Genomic DNA, 26426 nt, shown 5'->3' on the forward strand with positions numbered 1-26426 from the left:
TTTGTATAGATGGGAGAAGTGGCAAGAAGTTGATAGTGTCTCAGTTGCCTTTTGTAATATTAATATAGTATGAGTTGTGTTTTTTTTTTCTTTCCTACTTTTTGGTATCTTTCAGATACTTGAAGAAGCATATTTCTCTCTCAATACCTTCACAACTGTGTCATCCCAGCATGCATTTTCTCTACATACACTTAATTTGAATCTGGTGGATTTTTCCCAGTTTGGATCTCTTCAGTGTCTTTCCTACCTCCCTTCAATGCACATTTAAGACTGTGATATTAGCATCCAAGTGACCTCCGTTATCATAGATGTCAGAAAGTTTCTTACAGTAATGCTTGCACAATTTTCCCATTTTTCTTCTGTTCATCCTCTTCCTTCTATTTTTGTCCTTAAATAACCCTTGGGCCATTTTGTTTAGTTGGCTCACTTGCAAATTTTAAGTTAGTCTTATCTTCTGCTACTTCTCTATGACCCGTGAAAAATGCTGCTCAAAATCACCCATTATCCTATTACAAACAAGTTTATAGTATAAACTGGTATTGTCTTGTCTTTTCTTTCCATCACTCTTTCCTGGACAAGTGAAACATTTGCTTAGTAAGGCATTTTTCTAAATACATTTGGTCTTCTTGTTATGACAATAAATTGATTATAGTTCAACTTATACATAACTTTATTATAATCAGTGTCTTTGCCATTTCTATGGTCTAATTCCTGTTTTTCATATTAATTTATTTGTTAAAATAATTCAGGGTTGAGTTGCTTCAGTTATGTCCCATGTAATTTTCTCATTATTCTTTTTTTTGCTTTTTTTATTAACTCTGATCTTTGTTGTGACAAGCCAGTGGTCTGATTGTAAACAGACAACTTATTCAGAGTTAACTCCACTATCAATAGTCTTTTCCTAGTTGTTAAATCCTCATCTTATGTTTGTGGTACTGTTGGATGCTTGCCCTATCTAACACATTTCAATTATTTCTCAAAGAAAGGATCCAGGATACAAAGTCAGGAGACTTTGGTATGCTCCATACATCTTTGAGATGTGTCTTTCCTTCTTCTTACATCATGTTTTCCCATACATTTCCTACCATCCTCATACCTTTTCCCATCTCTTCATTGACATCATTGAGTAATCTAACACAGAGGGTCTTATCAAGCTCTTTGTAGAATTTTCTCTACCTCTTCATTCTTAGCAAGGAGTATTGGTGTGCTCAGCTGCAATTTTCATGGTGTTCTTTTTTTTGCAAATACTTATATTTCAATAGTACTAATATACGAGATGACCAAACTTTGGTTATTTTGTATTTTAGTTTGTTTTATGGGTTACAATGGCCAAAAAAGTCACCACCAAGGAGCCAGCCTTTCTTTGTAATTTAATGCACTTTATTTAATTACATTTATTTATTTTGTTGGAGGCAATGGAGTTAAATGACCTCCCCAGGGTCACAGAGCTAGTAAGGGTCAAGTGTCTGGGACTAGGTTAGAACTCAGGTCCTCTTGACTACAGGGCAACCTTTCTATCCACTGTGCCCCCTCACTGCCCCTGTGGAAAGCCTTTTTAACACTTAGACTGGCCCTCAGAAAGCAGACTCAGTCCACTAAGGATAACCACACCTGAAACCTGTTCAGCATAGTAGACCCTACCAGTGCTTACACCCTAGTAGGACTTAGGAATAGGACTTAGACAATACATATTTAGAAAATACTAAAGGAGTTAAGTGAGATTATGCTCTGTTCTGCAGCAACTGAGTGAATCACAGGAGAGTAAACCATATCAAAAGAAAGAGATATTGGACATTGGACAGCAGACAGCGGTATGCCATATGGCCCAAACACAGAGAGGAACAATATATGCTTTTTTTGTCACCAAAAATTAGCAATAGTCCACGGGTCTAGGGATCTTAAAAATAATAATGGTGAACAAATCAAAATATTAATAAAAATTTAAAACACTTCCCATGATTAAAAACATGTAGAGTCAATGCTCAGTGATTGTAGCATTGATTAATCTAATTATCTATGCCCTTAGCTTCTCCCTATTTCCCTCCTACTGTTTGTTCCTCTTAATATTCATTAGCATACATCCAAGAGCAGACAGGAGAAGGAAAAAGCAAGTAAAATTAGAACTTTTGAAAATTAAGGCATGTTCTTAACTAAGTGTGTCAAGAATGGGAAGGGAAGAAAAGACAGGAAGTAGAAACTATTGGCTTAAGTGAGCTTTTTAATATTATTTTTTATATTTTATTTTAATATAATATATTTATATATTATATTTATATGAATATATTTAATATGATATAAATATATTTATATATTTCATATTATTAAGGTTTACTTGGACTTATTTTTCAATACTTCATGTATAATAGATGTAAATTAAGAATTGTCTCCTTATGCTACTTGGTTTTTTCCCAGTGTTTTATTTCTTTATGTCTTTTTGATTAAATTTATTTATTTTTAGTTTTCAACATTCACTTTTATAAGATTTGGAGTCCTAACATTTTCACCCTCCCTCCCCTTCCCCTCCTCAAGACAGCAAGCAATCTGATATAGGTTATACACATACAATCATATTAAACATATTTCCACTTCAGTCATGTTGTGAAAGAAGAATCAGAACAAAAGGGAAAAACCACAAGAAAGAAAAAAAAGAGAGAAAATAGTCTGCTTCCATCTGCATTCAGTCTCCATAGTTCTTTCTCTGGATATGAATAGCATTTTCCACCATGAGTCTTTCAGGATTGTCTTAGATCATTACATTGCTGAGAAGAGAGCTAAGTCTATCAAAATTGACCATTGGACAATGTTGCCATTATTATGTACAATGTTCTGCACACTTCATTCAGCATCAGTACATTTAAATCTTTCCTGTTTTTCTGAAATCCATCTGCTCATCCTTTCTTACAGAACAATAGTATTCCATTACATTCATATACCACAACTTATTCAATCATTCCCCAATTGATGGGTTATCCCCTCAATTTCCAATTCTTTGTCTCCACAAGAGTTGCAATAAATATTTGTGTATGTGTAGGTCTTTGTCCCCTTTTTTATGATCTCATTGGAATACAGACCTAGTAGTGCTATTGCTGGATCAAAGGGTACACACAGGTTTATAGCCCTTTGGGCAGAATTCCAAATTGCAATCCAGAATGGTTGGATCAGTTCACAACTCAACCAATATTGCATTCGTGTTCCAATTTTCTCGCATCTTCTCTGACATTTATCATTTTCTTGTTTTGTCATGTTGCCCTATCTGATAGGGGTGATGTGGTACCCTGAGCTGTTTTGATTTGCATCTCTCTAATCAAAAGTGATTTAGAGCATTTCTTCATATGACTATAGATAGCTTTAATTTCTTCATCTGAAAACTGACTGTGCGTATCCTTTGACCATTCATCTATTGGGGAATTACTGTATTCTTAAAATTTGACTCAGTTGTCTCTACATATATTAGAAATGAGGCCTCTGCCAGAGACACTGGCTGTAAAAAAGAAATATTTTCCAGCTTTTTGTTTTCCTTCTAATCTTGGTTGCATTGGTTTTGTTTGTGTAAAACCTTTTAAATTTAATGTAATCAAAATTATCCATTTTGCGTTTCACAATGTTTTCTCTTGTTTGATCATAAATTCTCCTGTTCTCCAAAATCTGACAGGTAAACTATTCCTTGCTCTCCTAATTTGTTTACAGTATCATTCTTTTTGTTTAAATCGTGTACCCATTTTGACCTGAACTTGGAATACAGTTTCTGCTATACTGTTTTTCTGTTTTTCCTACAGTTTTTGTCAAATACTAAGTTTTTATCCCAGAAACTAGAGTCTTTGCGTTTATCAAACACTAGATTACTATAGTCATTGACTTCTGTGTCTTGTGTACCTCACCTATTCCCCTGATCCACCACTCTCTTTCTTAGCCAGTACCAAGTAGTTTTTGCAATTGCTGCTTTATAATACTGTTTTAAATCTAGTACAGTGAGGCTACCTTCCCTTATATTTCTTTTCATTAATTCGCTTGCTGTTCTGGACCTTTTGTTCTCCCAAATGAATTTTGTTATTCTTTCTTCTAGCTCTATAAAATAACTCTTTAGTAGTTTGATTGGTATGGCACTGAATAAGTATATTAATTTAGGTAGAATTATAATTCTTATTATATTAACTCAGCCTACCCATGAACAACTGATATTTTTCCAGTTATTTAGATCTGACTTTATTTGTTTAAAAAGTGTTTTGTAATTGTGTTTATATAGTTCCTATGTGTGTTTTGGCAGGTAGACTCCCAAATATTTTTTATTGTCTGCTTTAACTATTGTTACTTCAAATGGAATTTCTCTTTCTATCTCTTGCTGCTTGACTTTGTTGGTAATATATGGAAATGCTTATGATTTATATGAGTTAATTTTTTATCCTGACACTTTGCTAAAGTTGTTAATCATTTCAGGTAGATTTTTAAGTTAATTCTCTAGGATTCTCTAGGCATCCCATCATATCATCTGTGAAGAGTGATAGCTTTGTTTCTTCATTGCCTATTCTAATTCCTTCAATTTCTTTTTTCTTTGCTTATTGCTAATGCTAACATTTCTAGTACAATATCAAATAATAGTAGTGATAATAAACATCCTTATTTCACCCCCCGATCTTATTGGAAATGCTTCTAGCTTATCCCCATACCATATGATGCTTCCTGATGGCTTTAGATAGATACTACTTATTTTAAGGAAAATTCCATTTATTCCTATGTTCTTTGGTGTTTTTAATAGGAACGGATGCTGTATTTTGTCAAAAAGCTTTTTCGGCATCTATTAAGATAATCATATAATTTCTGTTAATTTTGTTATTAATATGGTCAATTATGTTGATAGTTTTCCTTATATTGAACCAACCCCACATTCCTGGTGTAAATCCCATCTGGTCATAGTATATTATTTTCATGATAAGTTGCTATAATCTCTTTACTAATATTTAATTTAAAATTTTTGCATCCATATTCCTTAGGGAAATTGGTCTATAATGTTCTTTTTCTGTTTTGGCTATTCCCAGTTTAGGAATCAGCACCATATTTGTGTCATAAAAGGAATTTGGTAGGACTCCTACTTCATCTATTTTTCCAAATAGTTTATATAGTATTGGAATTAATTATTCTTTAAATGTTTGGTAAAATTCACTTGTAAAACCATCTGGTCCTAGAGACTTTTTCCCAGGAAATTCATTGATGGCTTGTTCAATTTCTTTTTTTCTGAAATGGGATTCAATATTTTATTTCCTCTTCCATTAATCTGGACAATTTATATTTTTGTAAATAATCATCCATTTCACTTAGATTCACTTATGTTTATTGATATGCTGTTGGGCAAAATAGCTCCTAATGTTTTAATTTCCTCTTCATTTGTAGTGCATTTACTTTTTTTCATTTTTGATAATGGTAATTTGTTTTTTCTTTCTTTTTTTAAAAATCAAATTAACCAAAGCCTTATCTATTTTATGGGGTATTTTTCATAAAACCAGCTCTTGGTTTTACATGCTACTTATTTGTGAAACAAGTAAGGGGTACTAAGATCAATGCCTGGGGCTCTATGAACACTGAAGACTATGGACAAATGTCTGTCACTTAAGAGCACTATTTCCTCAACCATTACTTTCCCCAGCTCTTATCTATCTTTGCTACTCAGACATGTCAACTCTTCATGACACCACTTGAGTTTCCTTGACAAAGATACTAGAGTGGTTTGCCATTCCCTTCTCCAGCTCATTTTACAAATGGGGAAACTGAGGTAAACAGGGATTAAGTGACTTGCCCAGGGTTATATAGCTTGTAAGTTTCTGAGGCCAGATTTGAACTCCGGTCTTGCTGACTCCAAGCCCAAGCACTCTATCCACTGTACTACCTAAATGCCCATCTTATCTCTCTAGGACTATGTTATTACTGTATCTTTCCAATATGACCAAATCCTTTCCTTATCAGCATGATGTTTCAATCAAACATCATAGATTTGATATCATAGTAAGTTAATTAGATTATCTAATCTAGGTAAATAAGTAAAAATAGGAGAATCAGTTGGATCCAGCTTTCCTAAAAGCAGAAACCATCTATTAACTGAAGTTCATTTATTTTCTTCCTCCTTCTTTCTTCTTTTCTCTATTTCTGTCTGTCTCTTACACACACACACACACACACACACACACACACACACACACACACAACACTCTCGGATACAGCATGAGATTAAGAATGGAGGCTATCCTAGAAGTCAACAAGGCAAGTCAACATGCATTAAATGCCTAGTATGTGCTAGGCACTGTGCTAAGTGTTTTACAAATATAATCTCACTTGATCCTCACAACCACTGTGCAGTGTAGGTCTTGTTCTTTGTTTCCATTTTACAGGTGAGGAAACTGAGACAGAAAGAGATAAAATGACATGCCTGGACTACATCAAGGGGGAGAAGCCAAGATGGTGGAGTAGAAAGATACACATATGCTGGCTCCAAATCCACAGCCCATAAAATACCTGTAAAGAAGAACTCCCAACAAATTCTGGAGCAGCAGAAGCCACAGAACAACGGAACAGATGAGATTTCTGTTCCAGAGAGACCTGAAAAACTCACAAGAAAGGTCCATCGAGCCCCAGACCCAGAGCAGAGCACAGCCCCACCTTGGCCGCACAGCACTGAGAGGAGCAGATCTGAGCAGGCTTCAGGGGTGGAATCCCCAGCAGCTGTGCAGGTCCCTCCACCCACAGGTTTCAAAGGTCAGTGAGAGAGTCTTGTTGGCTGGCCAAGAGGAGAGTGGGGTGTCTCCATAACTCAGGCCCCCTCGGGAGGCAGCAGTGGAGGAGGCAGCAGACAAGGCCTCCCAAAGCAGGCAGGAGCTCAGATCCATTGTTGAAGGTCTCCCCATAAACCCCCTGAGGGAACTGAGCCCAATATGGTGGCCCTGCCCCCACCTGAGCACCTGAACTTAATCTCACACTGAATAGCAGCTCCACCCCACCAAAGCCCTAAGGCTGGGAAGCAGCATTTGAATCTCAGCCACCAAGCATTAGCTGGGTGGATCTGGAGGCAAAGTGGGTGTGGAAAGGAAACTCAGAAGTCAAGTAACTGGTTGGGAAAATGCCCAGAAAAGGGAAAAAAAATAAGACCATAGAAGGTTACTTTCTTGGTGAACAGATATCTCTTCCCATCCTTTTGGATGAGGAAGAACAATGCCTACCATCAGGAAAAGACATAGAATTCAAGGCTTCTGTATCCCAAACATCCAAAAAAAATATTCAATGGGCTCAGGCCATGGAAGGGCTCAAAAAGGATTTTGAAAATCAAGTTAGAGAGGTGGGGGAAAAACTGGGAAGAGAAGTGAGAGAAATGCAAGAAAAGCATGAAAAACAGGTCAACACCTTGCTAAAGGAGACCCAAAAAAATGCTGAAGAAAATAACACCTTGAAAAATAGGCTAACTCAATTGGCAAAAGAGGTTCAAAAAGTCAATGAGGAAAAGAATGCATTAAAAAGCAGAATTAGCCCAATGGAAAAGGAGGTTCAAAGATCACTGAAGAAAATAGTTCTTTCAAACTTAGAATGGAACAGATGGAGGCTAATGACTTTATGAGAAACCAAGAAATCACAAAACAAAACCAAAAGAATGAAAAAATGGAAGATAATGTGAAATATCTCATTGGAAAAACAACTGACCTGGAAAATAGATCCAGGAAAGACAATTTAAAAATGATGGGCCTACCTGAAAGCCATGATCAAAAAAAGAGCCTAGACATCATCTTTCATGAAATTATCAAGGAAAACTGCCCTGAGATTCTAGAACCAGAGGGAAAAATAAGTATTCAAGGAATCCACAGATCACTGCCTAAAAGAGATCCAAAAAGAGAAACTCCTAGGAACATTGTGGCCAAATTCCAGAGTTCCCTGGTCAAGGAGAAAATATTGCAAGCAGCTAGAAAGAAACAATTCAAGTATTGTGGAAATACAATCAGGATAACACAAGATCTGGCAGCTTCCATGTTAAGGGATCGGAGGGCATGGAATAGGATATTCCAGAAGTCAAAGGAACTAGGACTAAAACCAAGAATCACCTACCCAGAAAAACTGAGTATAATACTTCAGGGGAAAAAATGGTCTTTCAATGAAATAGAGGACTTTCAAGCATTCTTGATGAAAAGACCAGAGCTGAAAAGAAAATTTGACTTTCAAACACAAGAATGAAGAGAAGCATGAAAAGGTAAACAGCAAAGAGAAGTCATAAGGGACTTTACTAAAGTTGAACTGTTTACATTCCTACATGGAAAGATAATATTTGTAACTCTTGAAACTTTTCAGTATCTGGGTAGTTGGTGGGATCACATACACACACACACACACACATATACACACACACACACACACAGAGAGAGATAGAGAGCACAGAGTGATGGAATAGGATAGGATCATATCTTTAAAAAAATGAAATTAAGCGGTGAGAGAGAAATATATTGGGAGGAGAAAGGGAGAAATGGAATGGGGCAAATTATCTCTCATAAAAGAGGCAAGCAAAAGACTTTTCAGTGGAGGGAAAAAGAGGGGAGGTGAGAGAAAAACATGAAGTTTACTCTCATCACATTCGACTAAAGGAAGGAATAAAATGCACACTCACTTTGGTATGAAAACATATCTTACAATACAGGAAAGTGGGGGAGAAAGGGATAATCATGGTGGGGGGGCAATGGGAGGAGGGAGCAATTTGAAGTCAACACTCTTGGGGAGGGACAGGATCAAAAGAGAGAATAGAAGCAATGGGGGGCAGGACAGGATGGAGGGAAATATAGTTAGTCTTACACAACACAACTATCATGGAAGTCATTTGCAAAATTACACAGATATGGCCTATATTGAATTGCTTGCCTTCCCAAAAGGAATGGGTGGGGAGGAAAGGATGAAGAGAAGTTGGAACTCAAAGTTTTAGGAACAACTGTCGAGTACTGTTCTTGCTACTAGGAAATAAGAAATACAGGTAATGGGGTATAGAAAGTTATCTTGCCCTACAGGACAAAAGAGAAGATGGGGATAAGGGAAGGGAGGGATGTTAGAAGAAAGGGCAGATTGGTGATAGGGGCAATTAGAATACTCAGCATTTTGGGGTGGGGGGAGGGGAGAAATGGGGAGAAAATTTGGAACCCAAAATTTTGTGGAAATGAATGTTAAAAGTTAAATAAATACATTTAAAAAAATGACATGCCTAACATTGATGTGTGGGACAGATTTTTGTAGTTGTTGTTCAATCACATATTGGGGTTTTCTTGGCAAAGACAGTGGAATGGTTTGCCATTTCCTTCTCCAGCTCATTTTTCAGTTGAGGAAACTGAATTAAGTGCCCACGTTCCCAGTTATTAAATGTCTGAAGCAAGACTTGATCTCAGGTCTTCCTGTCTCCAGGCCCAGTCCTCTATCTACTGTGTCAACCAGGTGCCTCAAGGCACTCTTACCCCAAAAGGCAAAACTAGCTGTAATAGCTAATTCATTTGCTTCAGGAAAAGCAACTGAGATAGAGAAGATCTAGTTAAGGCAAGTTCATGTTTAAAGGTCCAGAAAGCTGTTGGGATTTTCAGGAAGGAAAAGAAAGAGAACAAAAGGTTACTAATGCTTGTGTAAAGATCAGAGGATGATTTTGAAGGTTGTATATGGAGGAGTGACTTTATCTTCTAGGTAATCACAGGTAAGATAGTATTTCTAAAGGGCATGAAATCATCAAGGTCTCCAAGTAGGGTGGGGAAGAAGAAAGATTTTTGTAGCCCAGTCAAAAACTCACTGGGGAGGACTTTTTGTAAGGCAAAAAGGGAAATACCTAACTTGATCAGGAGCTCTTCTAATGATGTAAATGCCTTAGACACAGGTTTCTAGTACTGCAGACCATTTATTCTCTATAAGGGTTTTGTATCCAGTAATAACAACTGGGTAATACTTTGCACAATGTTGTAAGAAAATGTCATGGCCAGGATCTTTACCATTTACTGATACTGCTATCACAATAAGGAAGACAAGGGAATTGAATCATGGAGTCAGAAGGCAGCACAACTTCTGATAGCCCTAAGGCATATATCAGCCCCTCTACAACACTGGGGTACTCTGAAGTTAACACATATAGTCAGAGAGAAAGAGAGTTGCTTTGCTTAGTTTGAAGGTCAACCATGCTTGCGCTTGGCAGAAGAGAGAGCACCAAGTGAGAACCCATTAGAGGCAGTGTAACGTGTAGCTGAAGGAATACAATGTGCTCAGAAGGTTTTCCCTGGGTTCTCTTGTTTTCCTTCCCTTATATCATGTATGCCTCTGGAAAAGTTTTGTGTTAAAGACCAAGCTGCCTGAGGTCTTTAACAGACAGAACACTAAACAGACAGAACACTTGTGAATCTGAATCTAAAGGTCAGTGATAGCTACGTCTTTGACATAATCTTCTTGATATTATCAAGATATTATCTTGAGTCTTTACTAATATCAAATTTGACTCCGTCAAGAGGTAGAGGCACTTCGTGAACTCCACGAACAAACTGATCCCAAAACACGTCATCTTATTCCCTAAATTTTCAATGTTATAACCGAGGTCTAAGCTTGAACAATAAGTGAAAATGTTTGGATAATAGGTGTGTTTTCAACAATCCCACAAATTCACTAAGGTAAAGCAAGGGGAAGCAAAATAATGCATTATGGCAAATATTTGGTACTCGAGACTGTCACAGATACATATCTTATACTTCTGCTTGGGGCCGTTTGCTATCAGGTTGAATCAAAGTCATTCTTAAAAATTCCATTTAGCAATATTACATGTAATTCTGAACTGCCTTTATGACTTAAAACTCTTCAATGTCCCTGAAAGGACTCATTTAAAACACAAATCTGCTCAGGTTTTAGGGAGTGATGATATTCAAGTGCTTAAAATAATATTTAAGTTTGTATGTGGGTTGCTTAGGGATACTCAACTTTAAAGAGATGTCATCTTCAACAACCTACAGTAACTCACAAGGTTCAAAACACTAAGGAATTCACAGGGGATTAAATTGCCATATTCTAACCTAACACTTTCTGACACACATGAATAATAAGACATAAAAATGTTTTATTGACTCTTCAAGGCTCCGATAAAGTAATTTTCTCCCTAACTTCCTATTATTCTGAAAATTTAAAGTCAGATGAGATTATTGCTTCTCCTGGAGAAAAAGGAGAGATTAAGGGATCATGAACGATCACAATTAGATCACATCTATTTTTGTTGTTCACTTGATTTTTTCAGTCATATATCACTCTTTGTGACTTCATTTTGGATTTTCTTGGTAAAGATACTGGAATGGTTTGCCATTTTCTTCTCCAGCTCATTTTACAGACAAGGCAACTGAGGTAAACAGAGTTAAGCGACTTACCCAGGGTCACACAGTTAGTAAGTTTCTGAGGCCAGATTTGAACTCAGGAAGAAGAGTCTTCTTGACTCCAGGTCCAGCACTCTATCCACTGCACCACCTAGTTATGCCATGCATTCATGCATGTATGCATACTTGCATGCATATGTATATATGTATATATATATATATATATATACACATACACATATGCATATCTATATACACCTATATGTACACACATATATGTGTATGTGTATGTGTGTGTGTGTGTGTGTATATATATACATACATATATATATATATACACATATATATATATATATATATATATATATATATATATAAACTTTACCTATATTTTCTCATTCAATCTTTGCAACAATCCTGTGAGGTAGGTACTACCAGTATCACCACCATTTTACAGATGAAGAAACTGAGGCAACCAGGGATTTTTTTTTTTTTTTAGTAACTTGTCCATAGTCACCCAATTAATGAATAACACAGATGGAATTTGGGCATGATTTTTTTGTTCCTGGCTCCAAGTCCATCCCTCTATTAAACCACAAAGGAAACCTATGGAAAAAATTATATTGGTTAAAGAACAGAATAAGAAGCCCAGAACCTGGTTCTGAATCCCGTTTCTCCTCTTGTGTAGCCTTATCTGCAAAATGATGGAATTTGGCAAGATTTTTTCTAAAGTCTCTGCTCAAAAATATTCTATAATTCTATGATTTTCAGTCACTTAACATCTGTGCCTCAGTTCCCTCATTTGCGAAATGAGATTGAGAAGATCTGTTCAGGGTCATGGTGAAGAATAATCAAACAATGGAAGCTACTGAACATTTTCAGACCCTTTGCCAGATCACCTCTGGTAGCCTAAATCAGTAAACAAAATCTGCCTGCATCTGCCTGCTCAAAGACCATGGGGAGAGTTGCTGCCCCTCCTTTCCATTTAGACTTCAGAACTGGAAGCCTCGCTCTCATGTGCTAACTCTAATATAGGAGTGGTCAAAGATTTCACATATCCTTCCTCTTCCCAGCAAAACCTGCCTGGATATTTTGGACCTGCTTCCTCAAAAAGTGCAATTATCTAAAAGTGAGTGAGCCCCTATAGGAAGACTATAGGTCCAAAATAAGTTATCCTATTTTCCACATATACATACACACACACACACACACATACACATATGTGTGTGTGTATACATATGACCAGGTCAGAGGGAGATAAGCACTCTGGATAGTAGACCAGCTCTGAAAGTTTCCTGCTGCCAAAGTGGGTAGGGATCAAGGAAGAGGGACCAAGATAAGCCCCTAGCTCTGAGTTCTAAGCTAGGTTGGGAAGTCCAAAGCTCTGGTATTTAAGATGCACAAGTCATTTTTCCTTTGCTTTGGGTTGCAGGGGAGGAGGAGAGAATTGTCCTGTATAGTGTGACCTGTGGCAGTCTGTTTCTCTCATTCTATGGTTTATGACTAGACCAAGCAGCCATTATTCTTTCCAAAAAGAAAAATGCTACGACCTGCAGTAAACAATGATTTAAACCACTTCCAAAGAGGAACTGGCCCTGCACATAATCCTTTCCCTGAATCAAAACCAGCCTGATAGCTGTCTGTCATGAAATGGATTTCATGCGTTAACCAAGGTGGAGAGGAGGTAGGGAAGGGAGGATAGAGAAGGATATTGAACAAGAGAGAAATAAAATATTCAGTATACAAGTGTCCGCATTAAGCAGCTGAAGGAGGCAACTTGAATGTAGCAATGCTCCTAAAAAGTACCATGCTGAACATCAATAATTCAGGCAAGTTTATGACCAAAGGTAACAGAAAACAGCATAAAAATTAACTATCCATGTCTAGATTTTTGAGGCCAATCTTTTTCAAAATAGTATAGTGATGTAGAGAGTATATAAATTGCACATATGTGAATTAGTGGGGGTGTTCAAACCAAGATTAGGTAACTATTCTTTTTTCTTAATCTATGAAAGTTTAGAAGTGGAAGAACAAGTATTTTCAAATTGTTTAATGATAATAGTTTATAGAGACAATTACTATTAGCCTAGGTGGGGATCTCCATGCCTTTGTACTGGTCATATCACATGTCTGGTACATATCTTCCTCACCTATGCCTCATAGAATCTTTTCCTTTCTTCAAGACAGATGAAACACTGTATTGTATATGTATTCTTTCCTGATGGCCCTCAATTGCTAGTGACCACCTTTCCAAACTACCTCATATTTAACTATTTTTAATTTGTTTTCTTTATATTTAGTATGCACATATAAATACGTCATGTTTGCTACATTAATATAAGGTCCTTGAGAGTAAGTAGGTATTATTTCATTCTTTTTATTTGTATGTCCAGTGCCTGGCACATAGTAGGTACTTACTGATTGACAGAGGACTCAGTGACTGTGAGGTTTGCTATATCTATGTAAGTTGGAATTCTTGGCCTTGAAGTGGGTTATCACGAAGCCCCAAGACTGTATCCAAAGCTCAGTTACAAATATGGAGGCATGACAATCTATCGACCTATATCCTGATGAGTGATAAATTGGATGCCATGAACCAGAGGTGGGTAGAAGCTTCTAAGTTCTGTATTCATTAATGGACAGAGGGTACTCTAGTGGATGCCGATATCTGATCTGGTATAACCTATCCCTGTGAAGAGGATGAAGGCTATTTGTGTTACTCAAGGAACTGAGTTTGGGACTTCCTACAAAGAGTATGTTATCAGTGAAAGTAACTTAGAACTCATTGTTTACTGTCCAGATGGACCGTGAATAGGACTGGTGATAAACTCAGTTGCTGAATAAGGATCTTTGAGCAGTGAGGTCTGAATGAAGATAAACTTGCCTAAATGAACTTTTCTATACCAGGCTAAAAGCACAATATACAAAAAAAGACAGTAGAGCTGTTGAATGCCTCCTGCTCTCTGGCTATGAAAATCCTAGACAGTGAATTCAGACATCTAGACCATGGGAAATCAGGTATTCTCAACCTTTTTTTGTGTCATGCTCATGGACCTTGTTGGTAGTCAGGAGTAAACCTTTTCCAGAATAATATTTTTAAATGCAAAAAATATCATATATAGGATTCTTTTGTATTTCAATTATACTGAAGTATAATTATCAATTTAAAAAACACAACCAAGTTCATCCTAGGTTAAGAACCCTTGATTTAAGACTATACCATCCAGCTTGGGCCACATACCAGTCCAAAATTTATACTTTCCAAGTCAGTGGGCTGAAGAATATTAGTTTGTTCACAGAAGATATGGAGACTGAAGGTATAGAAATAACAGTAGGTCACAGAAAAAGTACCCTGATTATTTAGCTAGAGACTAATCTTCGAGGATGGAAGAGGATGTCACTCACGTTTCTTAGAAGTGTCTACTGACTGGGGCAAGGGGAAAAGAAGGGGAGAAAAAGAACAAAGTAAAAAGTACACAACAGAGAACAAAAGAAAACCTACAAGGAAGTAAAAAAAGATGGAGAACTCTCAACACAACACATAGGATTTAATATATAAACCTTCTTGAAATGGAAATTTATTGTTTTATATTTTGAATCCTCTCATATTCCGCTGTGTACATGACATTTTTCTTATCTTATTTTATATTTAAGTTTAAATATTTAAGTTAAAAAAAGAAATGTCTACTGGCACAATGCCTGATGTTCTTTGTTACAAGGCAACTCTATGTGATGACATGTAGTTTGTACCTTCATGTGACTTTTATTTGGTCTACTGTACCTTATGTACTTGCATCTGATCTATGTATCTCAAATAATTTACATGTAGCTAAGTTATGTGGGAATTTGACAGATGTTATAAATAATATATGGGTAGCTAGGTGGTACAATGGATAGAGTGCCAGTCTTGGAGTCAGGAAGACTCATCTTTCTGAGTTCAAATGTGGTCTCAGATACTTATTAGCTGGGCAAGTCACTTAACCCTGTTTGCCTTGGTTCCTTTAATCTGTAAAATTAAGTTGGAGAAAGAAATGGCAAACTACTCAACTATCTTTGCCAAGAAAACCAAAAAACTGGGATCACAAAGAGTTAGACATGACTAAAAAAATAACTGAACAATGTTTAATATAACATAGCATAAAATAATATAGCAATGTAACATAATATAATCTGAGTATGATTTGTAGGAACTGAAAATGTTTTAAGTGTGTGTGTGTGGTGTGGGAGGGGGATAGATTGCAACAACGTACTGGAAGCTAGAAGGTGAGCTGGCTCAATTGCCCTAGAAGGAAGTCAAATTCCTCTGTTTCTAGAGGAAGGCAAGCAAGCGAAATTTTAATACTCCCAGGAGATAAGCAGTATGTCACAGTGGATAGAAAACAAGCATTAGAATCAGAAATAACTGAGTTAAACACATACCCCTGATAAATACTGGTTGGGTGATCCTGGACAAGTCATTCACTGTGGTTGCCAGTCAACTTTCTAAGATGATAAATTGCAAAACAGGTGTCTACTTGCATTGATAAGAGTTTCCTCATCAGGAATTCCTTATTCCAATTAAATCATAAATCTGGTCCCCCCAACCCACTTCCCCTCTTCCCCCCACCAAAAAAATTCCTGGATATAGGCAAAACGATAGAAATTCTAATTTTCCCAGGGAAAATTCTGAGTGGGAGCATGTTCTATAAAAATATTGATAAGCCTACAAGACCAAAGTTGGCCAATCTGTCCCAAATCAACATAGAAGTTATTAATTAATTAGTTAATGTAGAATAATTATAATACTAATAATATACATAAATAATTATAAAAATTAATTAATTAAAATAAATTAATAAAATTTAAAAACATAGCTAATAGGAAGTTAATAGTAGATGGTAAGGAATAATGGCAACCATTAGATTGGGGTAACTCTTAAGGATAAAAAGGGGTCTGGAATCCATGACTTCTTGAAATAACTCCCCAAGTCTAGGATTTTTTGAAAAATAAAAGACATTGGCGAATAAAAGGTCTTACTTATAAGTTATCAGTTAAAATATCAAGTTGGAGATGTCCTCTTTGCCTAAAAAAAAGGTGAGGAAGTCTTAGTCACCAGGTGATAAATTTTTCTCTGGCAGAGTGACTCACAAATACCTTCTAATAATGTGCAAAGGGAATATCTATACCAATAAATCACACATCCTTGAAGTACTGAAATAACTTGCCTTTGATATTTTCCTGCTTTTTGTATTTTTACCTGCAGGCCCAAAGTCTAAGAAGAAAATTTAAAAGAATACTTTCTCTCCAAAATTCCCCGTTTTGTTACAGGTGTTTTGGGGAGTTGGTGTGGATTTGCTTCGAATGGTGAATTTAACCTTGTGTCCATGTCCTTGTGATACACACGCTTACACTATATTATACATTTCATTTATTATATGATGTGTGTGATGTACATATTATGCACACACACACACACACACACACATACACACACACACACACACATATATATATATATATATATATATATATATATATATATATATACATACTCAGAGAGAAGCAGAGAGGGGGAGACGGACAAAAAAAAGAGAGGAGAAAGAGAGAGACAAAGAAGGAGGGAAAGAGAAAGAGAGGAAGTTGTATTCCAATGTAATCAGTTGATTTTTTCATTCTATGTATTTATTTTATGCCTTTAAAAACATTATTCTGAGAAAGGCTCCGCAGGCTTTACCAGACTGACTGCCAGAGGGGCCTGTGACCCAAACATGTTGAGAACATCTTCAAGTAGAAGCTTCTCTGAGCGAAGGCTGCTTTATCTTTGCCAGGGTAACAAAGGATTAAATTAAAGGATCAAACAACATCTATGTAAAACGCTTTATAAACCTTAAAGTTCTATATAAATATTCCATTACTGTGCTAGCATATTATTATTATTTTTAATTATTGAAGCAGCCAGGCATGCTTCCCTATACTGTACTTAGGATTTCAAAGAGAGAAGGAGGGGAAAGGAAAGGAAAGGGAAAGGAGAAAGAAGTAGTCATTAGCCACCTTCCATTCCTTCCCCACACACAGTCACCATTTATTCTTCCTTCTATCTCCCTTGGGCCAAGGGTGTGAGGCTGTTAATCTCCCAAGCACATGAGGTCATTCTTTCCATGAACTAAAGGTGCTTAAATCCCCGAAAGGAAACCTGAATGTAAAGGAAATCCAAGTAGGAAAGCTACCTTTCAAATGATCAGCAAATCATTTTCCTCTTCCCCACAAACACAGAAATTCAGACAGGCTTATTTATACAGTTTCACTATGAGCAATGAGGAATGACTGAAAGAAGGTAGATATGTTAGAAGACAAATTTAATTAACTCTACCACTGATTGCTGTATAACTTTAAGGGACTTTTATTATAAGTGAAAGTGAACATTTCAAATGTTGACCAACATGGTAACGGACAGATGAAGACCTATATGTGGTCATATATTCTTTCCCCTTCATTTTAGAGCGAAAGTATCAGAAGTAAAGACTAAACGATCTTCAAAACCCCTCCTCACTCAAAATAGTCTATGACTGTAGGACTTTAAAACTCTTCACAGCTATGCCTTAAGTGAGAGTTGTGGAATTATGCAAGTAAAGACGGTAATCTAGGTAATCTCCCAGATCTTTCAAGCACCCTCTTCCCATCTCCTCTTCCTTCTGTGACCACTGATTTCCTTCAAAAGACTTTTTTTCTTCAAAACTGTGAACATGACACAAGGATGTTTAACTCACGTCGTTGATACATCACACTTCATTTCCTTAGACACTGGGCACTATTACAGAGTGTGAAAGCTGGAATATACTTTACAAATCATTTTTACAGATGAGGAAACTGAGGTCCAGAGAGGGGAAAACCTCAGATCATGCAATTATTGGCAATACCTTTATACTATATGTTGCCTTTTAATATAACATGGTAGTTTAGTCTTAGTTTAGTATTTTAGTATTAATTTTAGCATAATTAATATTAATATAATTAGTAAATATTATATAATTAGCATAATGCTTTAGTCTTCATTGAGTATATTAGCATGCTATTAACATAATTAACATTAATATAATTAGCAAATATTAATATAATTAGTAAAATAGCTTAGTCTCTGTTTTGTCTTATCTATGTTCAAAAGTTTACTGCTATGAAGCTATATGATCTTTCCATTTAATTTTTTTTGGAGTGCCAAAATAAGGTGTCCAAGGGTGGCTTAAACAGTTATTTCAGCAGCATGAGGAACTCCTGGTGTGGAAACTCCCTGAACCAATACAGGCAGCAGTCAGTTTATAAATTAAAGTCTGAGAGAATTGTTGGGAGCACTGAAAAGTTAAGTGACTGGGCAAACCACAAAACCTGCATGTGCCAGAGGCCATCTTTGAACCTGACTCTTCCTGCCTTTAAGGTTAGCCCCTGTTCATTCTGGGTCATCTCCAGTCATCCTGATCGATATCTGGCCACTGGACCCAGATTACTCTGGAGAAGAAAGTGAGGCTGGTGACTTTGTACAGCCCTTCCTCACTATAATCCAAGGAGCTTGCATATCATGGCATCACCTCCTGAGGTCAGGGTCCTCTTTGAGAACAAAAAACAGACAACAGCAAACAACCAAAACAACCTCTCATCTAAGTTTGCCCTTTATAGCAATCAAACATCATGCCAGAAGCTTCCTGACAAATATTGCTTATTATTGACTCAGTTCAATTCAACAATTATTTAGGCACGTGTTATAAAAGAGGGGATTATAATAGGTCATATGGGGGGAACACAGACGGACAAGAGCTGATCCCTCTCCTCTCCACAATGAGCTTATAGTTTCTGTAAAGAATTTACAATGTCCGTTGGGACAAAGGTGACCATTGTGGGCAAAAGAAGTACAATTATTAGGTTTCAAAATACTAAATTAAAGACAGAATAGTAGAAATTAGCAAGTTGGATAATTCAGCAAGGAATATTAATGAGAGTTATAAGATAAATGACATTTAGTGACATTAATTAACTGATTAAATTAAACCTGATATTTTAATCAGAATTTGTTTGTGCAAGACTCTGGATAAAATGAAATGTAGTTTAACCTAGTTACTTTTAAAATTCCAGTTACCATAACAACTTCATGTGATTTCAATTAAAGGTGGTCTTTTCTCTACATTATTTTTAGAACTTTAGTTACCATAACAACCAGATGCAGTGTACTTAATCAGTTAATTCTGTCCCAAAGAGTTAAAATCTGGTGTTCTCTTGGAAACAATCAAATGATGATAAGTGGCATGCCAGGAATTAATGCCCAAACGGTGGCATAAGCTACATTTTTCAAGGAGCTGGCTTGTAAAATAAAATACCGATGAATCTTCCTTTGTATGTTAGATTCAGTTGCTGAAATCAAAAAGAGATTATTTATCAATTGGAAGAAAAGTGGAGACGTCAGACTGGGTGCTGTTATGAATTGTTAGAGTTGCAAAGAGAAATGATGTAAATGATAAATTCATTTTCACTGGGTTTGAGGGAGGCTGTAAGGGATAAGATGCATACCAGAGCTTTTCTAAAGCAAGGGAAAGTCTGGCTTAAATACACAACACACAGAGCCTATCTTAAATATTCAGCATTAATGTTTTCACCTTCACCCCTGTCAAGGGGTGATTTTTTTTTAAGAGTTTTTTAAAGAGTTCTGTCCAAGACACAGGAAGCACATAAAATATCATTTAATTTCAATATCACATCCTAGCTTCTAGAATAAGAAAAGGTAGAATGGGGTATATAGTATTGGGAGAATGGCAGGCTGAAGATGATGGGTAAAGCAGAGATGGAGAAAAAGAATAAAGGAACAGTTGATGTAGACAAGAGGAGGGTGATAAGAGTGAGGGAGAAGATAAGAAAAACTGCCTCATTTGGGGGCCATATGCTGCTAATAAGTAATAAGGAGAAATAATAGGTAAAAAGTGCTGATGGCTATGTGCATCCAATCATGTGAAAAGATTCCTGACATATTGGACCCAAATGTATGGTGAAGTAATGTTAGTAAAATTCCCTTGCTCTTAGAATTAAAGTCCTCACCTATTTGAGGTAAATTACCCCCCTAGGGCAGATGTCTTGCTTTATTTGATGGGCAGCAGTCCACAATGGAGGTGGGTAAGGACAAAAGGCACATCTGGTTGCCCTGAAGGGAGAGCCAAGTTGCCCATTAAGTGACGGATAAAGATTGCCTTTCCCTGTTATCACCCTTTGCCCATAAAATGAGGCAGGGAGACAGGCTGTACTGCCTTTTTACCCATATCCTGCAGCAGAGGCAGCAGCCTGATAGGAGGAGTGGTATCCCCAGATTCCTAGTTTAATTATAGTCCTCTCACTTAATGAGGTTTCATGAGGAGGAGGAGGTGGGGGATTGGTGTGTGCTTGTGTGGCTGGGGGTTATTTAATTAAAAAACAATAAAGCTGCCAGCTGCTGCTGGTTAACAATCTGGAACCCTCTTCGTCCTCCTCCAACAAGACTGGAGAACAACAAAAAGAGAGAAGAAGGGATTCAATAACATGCCAGGGAGACTGTTTCCTGCAGGGCTTTCTCTCAGGATTCCTAAGAGCAGAGCAGGACCCTCATTTCCTCACCAGCTCTTTTTTTGATGCCAAAAAATGGTACTGTTAGAAAGGACTGAAGGCGTGAAAGCCGTTTCCCCCAGCTTGCAACCAAACACAACATCACAGCAACAACAATAATTAATAATAAATGAGAGATGAGATACCTTAGTATAGTGGATAGAGGTACAACTCTGGGGTCCGAAAGACATGCAGGCTATGTGACCTTGGCCACATCACTTGACCTCCTAGTGTGGCTGGGAGAGTCTCTAAAACTATAAGTTGCTTACAATTGGTGGTTGGATGTACTTCTTGGCCAGACCACAGATTAAATCTCTGTAGAGTTTTTGAAAATGAGTTAGCAGAAATCCATCAGGATATCCACCTCTCCTCCTGGCACAGTGAAACTATAGTTCAAAAAGAGCGGGGAGATAGGGCCTTGCCATGATTCCAAAGTTCTTAATGCTATCACTAACCAAGAGCAGTGCCCCTGATCTTGATCCCTAACCTTCCAGAGCAGTGGTATTCATCAAAGTAGACCTCCAGAAGTCATAGAAGCTGATCTGGAAACAGTAGAAACATAAATGAATTCTGAGTTCCTTGAAGGCAGGGGCTACCCTTTGCCTTCTTTTGTATCCCCAGTGTTTAGCATGGTGTCTGGCACATAGTAGATAGTTAAGAAATGTTTATTGATTGATTGAGCTATGATTACTACATTATGTCATTCAGATTGAGCAATATCCCTGAAATTTTTCAGAGGTTTAGGAACTCTATATTTCTTTTATTTATTCATTCATTCATCATTTAATTTTGAATTTTTGGAATAAAACAAGCATTTCTATAACATTGTATAATAAAAAGATGATACTACAAATCTATTCTGTATAACTTGCCATTTTTTAAATATATAATAAAATTATCATGCAAATTTCTTTTTTTCTTTTTTACTCTTTTCCCTACCCCCACTCCTATTCTAGAGAGGGCTACCATCAGACATAAGTATATGTATATACATATATATTTTTTTTACATAGATATATGTAGAATCATCCTATACACACTTCTATTTATCAGTTCTTTCTCTGAATGCATATAGTGTCTTCCTTCTTATGTCCTTTGTAGTTAATTTGGGTATTTATAATAGTCAAAATGACTTAGTCATTCAAAGTTGTTCTTAAAGCAATATTGCTGTTACTGTATACAACATTCTCTTGGCTCTGCTCATTTTGCTCTTCATTATTTTATGCAAGTCTGTCCATGTTTTTCTAAGATGATCAAGTTCATCATTTCTTATAGCACAGTAATATTCCATCACAATCATATAGCACAACTCATTTAGCCATTCCCCAATTGAAAGGCATCCCTGTAATTTTTAGCTATTTGCCACAACAAAGAGAACTGCTGTAAGTAATTTAGAACATGTAGATTCTTCTTCTTTTTCCCTAATCATTTTTGGAAATAGACACAGCAGTATAAACTCTATATTTCTTGTTTAAAAAATCCAATAAAACTAATATTAAAAAGGAAACAACTGGAAAAATCTTTGCAACAAGTTTTTCTGATAAAAGGTCTCATTTCCAAGCTATATAAGGAACTGATTCAAATTCATTAAAACAAGAGCTATTCCCCAACTGATAAATGGCATAAGGATATGAATAGGTAGTTTTTGAGGGAAGAAACCCAAGCGACCTAAAGTGATAACAAAAAAAATAGTCTAAACTTAAGAGAGACCTGGATAGACTTATATCATCTGATGCTGAGCCAAAGGAACAGAACCAGGAGAACTCAGTACACGGCAACAACCGCAGTGTGCAAGGACTTTTTCTGGCAGACTTAGAACTTCATTACAATGCAAGGACTTAAAAAATTTCCAATGATCTTTTAAGGCAAAATGCCTTCCACATCCAAAGAAAGTACTATGGAATTCAGATTGTAGCAGATCATTTTCTTTTGTATTATGTTTTGGTTTGTTATATGGTTTCTCCCATTCATTTTAATTCTTCTATACAACATGACTATGGTGAAAATCTATTTAATAGGAATGTATGTGCAAAACATATATAAAATTGCATGTTGTTTTGGGGAAAGAGGGAGGAGGTGGGGGGAGGGAGGGAAAGAAAAAATCTAGGTTGTATGGTAGTGATTGTGGAACACTGAAAATAAATTTTAAAAAATCAAATAAAAAAGAAAATTAAAAATAGTCTAAATCATTACTAATTAGAGAAGTGTAAATTATAGCAATTCTGAGATTCTGCATCACATTCATTAGACTGGCAAAGATGATTAAAAAAGGAAAATGGCAGATGGTGGAGGATCTGTGGGCACATAGACACATCAATGTATTTTTGGTAGACCTGTGAATGGATATAGTCATTCTGAAAAGTAACTTGGAATTACTAAATAGGAAATGCCCTTTGACCCAACTATACCACCACTAGGACTACACTCCAAAGAGATCAAAGAATAAAGGAAATGTGTCATCTATACAAAAATACTTAATGCAGCAGTTTTTGTGGTGGAAAAACAACAACAACAACAACAACAAAAACTAGAAACAAAGGAGATGTCCATCAATTGAGGAATGGCTAAGTGAGTTGTGGTACATGAATATGACGAAATGCTATTGTGCTGTAATTATGAAAAAGATAACTCAAGAAACATAGAAAGACTTAAATGAACTGATACAGAGGGAAGTAAGCAGAACCTGAAGAACAACTTCTATTCTAGTATCAATATTATAAAAATGAACAATTTTGAAGACTTTTCTAATCTGATGAAGAATGAAGTGAGCAGGACCAGGACAACAATTTACATAATAACAGCACTATAAAGACAAATAACTTTGAAAGTTATAAAAACTTGATCAATTCAGTGACCATCCATGATCCCAGAGGACTGATGATAAAGCATGCTCTCAACTTTCTGACCGAGAAATAATGGATTCAGGACACAGAATGATACCAATATTTTTAAACATGACCAATGAGGAAATTTGTTTTGTTTGGTTATGTATATTTGTCACAAAGAATTTGTTTTTCTTTTTCGTTTTATTTTTTCAATGAGGTAGGGGTAGAATGGAAAGAAAATAGTTTTGTTAATTAAAAAAATAAAAATTGATTAAAAATAACACAGGAGATGGAACTCATGGAGGATGGTCTCCATTTTCTCTCAAAATCTAATGGGGTATTTTGCCGAGTGGGTAGGGGTAAAAGGTTTGAGAGAAAAAAACATTTGTACCACTAGGAGGAGTGTAATACAGTCAGGAAAGAGTAAAAAGATTGTCTTGTTTCATTGAAGTAATATTAGATAACATAATTTACTACCCCAAAAGTGGGAGTGGCCCCAGCAATGGAATTCTGTGACTTCTTTGCCCTGTGTTCAGAAGCCGCAGAGTAGAAACATGGAGGCTAAAGGAGGAAATAAATAGAGAGTGAGGGTATGGCAAGGTATGAATGCTATAGGACAAGAGGACAAAGGATTATAAGTAGAACACAGGATAAAATTGACTTGGTAATTTACAACAGTGGTATCAAACTCAAATAGAAATGGAAGCCACTAATCTACACATAATCCATACATATATATCCTAAATGTGAGCTACTTAGTATTAAAAGTAATTATTATATACGGGTTTTTGTATTTTTATTTGATTTCCTAAGTATTTCCAAATTATACTTTAACCAGGCTCTTGAAACTGGGGAATTTGTGGGTTGCATGTGGTCCACAAACTTGACACTTCTGGATTATGATTGGAAAGAAAGGAAAATGATGGTAGAGTAGGGAATATGATTTAGGAGAGCACTAAACAAGGAAGGAATTAGAGGTCATGATGAAGACAAAAAATAGTCATAGAAGGAATCAAGCAAAGGGAGGAATGGAAGAATATGGAGGTTACAATCAGATAGAGGAATTTCAAAGGCCTTGATCATAGAAAAGGAATATTGGGAGTGATAGTACTATAAAGGATATTCTAAGAACTATGATCCAGAACAGAGATCACCTATGATTCGAGAGGGCTGAGGATGAAATATGTTATCCACCTCCTGACAGAGAGACTATGAATTTAGGGTGAAGGATGAGAGGTATTTTTTGAACACAGCAATGAGGGAAATTATTTTGCATATTTTAAAGGAATTTATTAGAATTTGTTTTCCTTATTCTTCCCAATTGAGTAAGAGGGGTGGTGGGAAAGAAACTGATTTTTGTTCACTTAAAAAAGTAAAATTAAAAAAAGAAAGAAATATTAATAATGTTCTACCAATCTTTGTTCCAACTGTCGCACCTTATCGCTGAATTGCATATAAACTTTGGGCAATCATTGATGCAACACTAATATGAAATCTGTGAGATTCTGGACTCACTGAGATGACAAGAATGGTTTTTCTATTTTACAAGGACCAGGTAAGCTGAGAACAAAGAGATTTATCACCAGCAGTTTGACCACTAGGAGATGAGTTATTTAACTTAGTCAATGCTCTAACTGTACTGCAGTCAGCTGGTTCTGAATCCATAATTCAGGTGTTTTCCTGATTATTCAAAAATATTCCATTTCATTTTTTAGTGTGTAAGGTCATAAGGCCATACCCATGTCCAACAGCTTCCAATTCTTTTTTTGATAAAACTAGAAGACTAGAATTGCTACAGACTCAAAGAAAAGCCAGAAACAAATATATAGCTTGCACACCCCTAAGCTGATGGAATCATCATGATATATTCAATCAAATCATAACTTCAGGTTTCAGGGGGGAATTCTAATAAGACAAAAGGTATCCAGGGCAACAATGGCACAAATAAAGCTGAATGAGAAGGGGACATACCTAATGTCATTTTCGTAAGATAACTTTCTTTAAGCTGGAGAATTAGTGTGAAAAACTATCATTCATTGATGCTTTCTGCTGTTTCCCTACTCCTTGTCTAGGGCATATTTTGGACCATGGTTCTGACCTTTGCTTCTCATTCCTTTCTTAACCTCTGGATTTGTTGGCCATTGGTGACCTCTTTAGCTTAACCCTGGCAAAGAATTCTTTAAGATCATAGCTGGGACTACGCCCTTTTTTCTTGACTATTTTCTCCAGTCCTTAATCACTGCTATGAATCATCCCCATTCCAACAGAGTGTAAACCCTGAAACATACTCATGCTTAAGAGTTTCTATAATTATAAGCTACTATACACTATATAGATTTCTATTGTTTTTGTTCATTTCGTGGACCACCATAGCCAAAAAGCGATGTTTTTCTCTGGTGCTCAACCTTCTTGTGAAGAGCCTCATCACACATAAATAGGCTGTCAGAGACTATACATATATACTTACCTACCATTGCTTGAGCTCTGCTGGCAAAGCCTTGGAAAATCCAAGGTGACACCCATATTTCAAGAAGGAATCAGAGTAGGACTTTAGCATAAAATAAAATATAAAGTACAAGGAGGGCTACTAATTAGAATAATAACAATCTTCATATAATATTAGTATTCATATAGTGTGATGCTTACCATGCACCAAGTACTGTACAAAACACTTTATAAT

This window comes from Notamacropus eugenii, chromosome 6, assembly GCF_028372415.1.
Source record: "Notamacropus eugenii isolate mMacEug1 chromosome 6, mMacEug1.pri_v2, whole genome shotgun sequence".
NCBI classification, from domain to species: domain Eukaryota; kingdom Metazoa; phylum Chordata; class Mammalia; order Diprotodontia; family Macropodidae; genus Notamacropus; species Notamacropus eugenii.